This window comes from Cannabis sativa, chromosome 6, assembly GCF_029168945.1.
Source record: "Cannabis sativa cultivar Pink pepper isolate KNU-18-1 chromosome 6, ASM2916894v1, whole genome shotgun sequence".
Classification (NCBI taxonomy): domain Eukaryota; kingdom Viridiplantae; phylum Streptophyta; class Magnoliopsida; order Rosales; family Cannabaceae; genus Cannabis; species Cannabis sativa.
This window is the reverse complement of record NC_083606.1, coordinates 5810765-5813998: the sequence shown is the minus strand read 5'-3', so window position 1 is coordinate 5813998 and position 3234 is coordinate 5810765. Positions and strand designations below refer to the sequence as shown.

The following is a 3234-nucleotide window of genomic DNA, read 5'->3' as shown; positions in this document are numbered from 1 at the left end:
TTGATTGCGTATACTTGCGTAGCGTTTAAAAATATAGCAACAAGTTTTTGGCGCCGTTGCCGGGGAATTGTTAAAGATTAATATTACATAAAATTATACTAACTTCTACTTTGGTATATTTTCTCTTGCTGATTTTTCTAACCTTTTTCTTGCAATATTTTCTTGATTTATTTCAGGAATCCTAAGTGCATGCGCCGTCAAGGACAATCAGTCATATTACCAGTTGATCCTGAAATTGAGAAAACTTGCAGGAAGAATCGAAAGAACAAGAGGCAAGAAAGAGTTTCAGCAACTGCTGAAACATCAGAAATCATGGCTGCCAATGTGAACAATAATGTTGGGAACAATGGGCGTAATAATGGTAATAATGGTGGCGCTGTGGAAGATCAAGCTAATGGCCGTAGCTTGAGAGATTACATTCTCCCTACTCTGACGGGAGTGCAGTCATGTATTAGGCCACCGGCAGTGGATGCAAACAACTTCGAGATCAAACCTGCCATCCTTCAAATGGTGCAGTCTTCAGTTCAGTTTGGTGGTCTCCCTTCTGAAGATCCAAACTTGCATCTCTCTAACTTCATGGAACTTTGTGAAACTTTTAAAGTTAATGGAGTTAGCGACGATGCCATTAGATTGAGGTTGTTTCCATTCTCGCTCAGAGAACGAGCCAAGAGTTGGTTGAATTCTTTGCCACCGAATTCTATTGCTACATGGAATGATCTGGCAACAAAATTCTTGTCAAAGTTCTTTCCTCCAGCTAAGTCTGCAAAGCTAAGAGGAGAAATCAACAATTTCTGCCAACAAGATAATGAATCTCTCTATGAGGCGTGGGAGAGGTTTAAAGATCTGATCAGGAGGTGTCCCCATCATGGTATAGAGAAGTGGATGCTGGTTCACAACTTCTACAACGGGTTGGTTGGTAATACTAGAACTCTAATAGATGCAGCAGCGGGCGGAGCTTTTATGAGAAAGAGTGCTAATGAGGCATATGATCTATTAGAGGAGATGGCTCTAAACAACCAGCAGTGGCCAACTGAAAGGAGTCAATCCAAGAAGGTAGCTGGTGTGTTAGAAGTCGATGCCATCACAAAGTTAACAGCTCAGGTTGAGGCATTGACTAAAATCATTGCAGGACAAGCTAAGCAAGCCCAAATTGTTTGTGAGTTATGTGGAGGAAGTCATCACTTTTCGGAGTGCCAAGCAGATGTGGATGATTTGCCAATGGATGAAGCTAAGGCCATGGGGAATTTTTCACAGAACAACAACAACAACAATTATGGGTTCAACCAGAATAACAACCGAAGAAACAGTGGGTTCTATCAACAAAGAAATCAGAACCAACAGTTTAATCAGCAACAATCCTGCGGTGGAAGTTCTAGTTTGCGGACAGATTTCTTGCTCCAATTCATGACCGAAACTAGATCTTCAATTAAAGACCCGGACTCGGATGGGCCGGCTAGCAACTCGGGTAGCAACCCGCCCTCAAGGAAATTTGCCTAGCACCACCGAAGTTAATCCTAAAGAAATGCGCAAGGCAATTACCCCGAGGAGCGGTAAGAAGTATGATGGGCACGAGTTACCACAACCGGTTGAGGTAGATGTAGAAATAAATGCTCAACCGGTGCCGAGCACCAACACCGACGGAGAAGGCTGCGATAGCCCAAAGCACCACCACAACAGTCTCCACCGATTAGTATTGATCATCATGTAAAGATACCCTATCCTCAGAGGCTGAGAAAGTCAAGCTTAGACAAGCAGTTCACCAAGTTTCTAGAAGTCTTCAAAAGACTTCACATTAACATTCCTTTTGCTGAAGCTCTAGAGCGAGATGCCAAGTTATGTGAAGTTTATGAAGGAAATTTTGTCAAAGAAGAGGAAGATGGAAGACTATGAGACGGTGGCTCTAATCGAAGAGTGTAGCGCTATTCTACGAAGAAACTCCCTCCAAAACTCGTAGATCCGGGGAGTTTCACTATTCCTTGTACTATTGGTAAGATTGAAGGGATAAATGCACTATGTGATTTGGGAGCCAGTATTAACTTAATGCCCTTGTCAGTGTTCAAAAGATTGCAGCTAGGTGAAGCAAAGCCAACTACTGTAACTCTTCAATTGGCAGATCGATCGCTAGCTCACCCTAGAGGAGTCATTGAGGATGTGTTAGTAAAGGTGGACAAGTTCATCTTCCCGGTGATTTCATTGTTCTGGATATGGAAGAAGACGGTAATGTTCCTATCATCTGAGGAGACCTTTCTTGGCAACGGGGAAAGCACTAATTGATGTTCGAAAGGAGAGTTAAAGCTAAGGGTACAAGGAGATGAAGTTGTATTTAATGTACTCAAAGCAATGACCTATCCTACAGCTAGTGACAACTGTTTTGCAATTGATGTGGTGGACCAGTTGGTGGAGACAAAGACACATGCTGAAGATCCTCTTAATCTGACTTTGGTACAAGAAGAGGTGGTAGAACAAGATGGTAAGGAAGCTTATGAATATGCTATGTGGCTCGATTCTTATGGACCGCTGAATAGAAAATATTATGAAGAGTTAGGAGTCATACCAACAAAGCCTACCCCATCTACTGAAAAGCCTCCTCAACTAGAGTTAAAAGTCCTACCACAGCATCTCAGGTATGAATATTTGGGTGAAAATAAGACACTTCCTGTTATTGTGGCTTCTTCCCTATCTTCTCGTAGAGACGAGATAAGCTATTACGGGTTCTAAGGAAGCATTCAAAAGCCATTGGATGGACTTTAGCGGATATTAAAGGGATCGGCCCTTCAGCGTAATGCATAGAATCTTAATGGAGGAAGGAGTGAAACCAACCATTGATGCACAACGTAGATTAAATCCACCAATGAAGGAGGTTGTCAGAAAAGAAGTCTTGAAGTGGTTAGATGCAGGGGTAGCGTATCCTATTTCAGACAGTAAATGGGTGAGCCCAGTCCAAGTTGTTCCAAAGAAAGGAGGGTTGACGGTGGTGAAGAATGAGAAGAATGAACTCATCCCAACCAGAACTGTCACGGGATGGAGAATTTGCATTGACTACCGAAAACTCAACAAGGCTACAAGAAAAGATCACTTTCCACTCCCATTCATTGATCAGATGTTAGACAAGTTGGCAGGACAAGAGTACTATTGTTTCCTTGATGGATACTCAGGGTATCACCAAATAGCTATAGCACCGGAGGATCAAGAGAAAACAACATTCACATGTCCATATGGTACTTTTGCTTTTCG

At 42.5% G+C, this 3234-nt stretch overlaps 1 non-coding gene across 1 annotated transcript; it reads right to left on the bottom strand.

Moving 5' to 3' along the window:
- Positions 1-765: 765 nt before the first annotated feature.
- On the bottom strand, positions 766-872 carry LOC115696169 (small nucleolar RNA R71). The gene has a single exon (XR_004007760.2). It is a non-coding gene; the product is annotated as a small nucleolar RNA R71 (small nucleolar RNA).
- Positions 873-3234: the final 2362 nt, after the last annotated feature.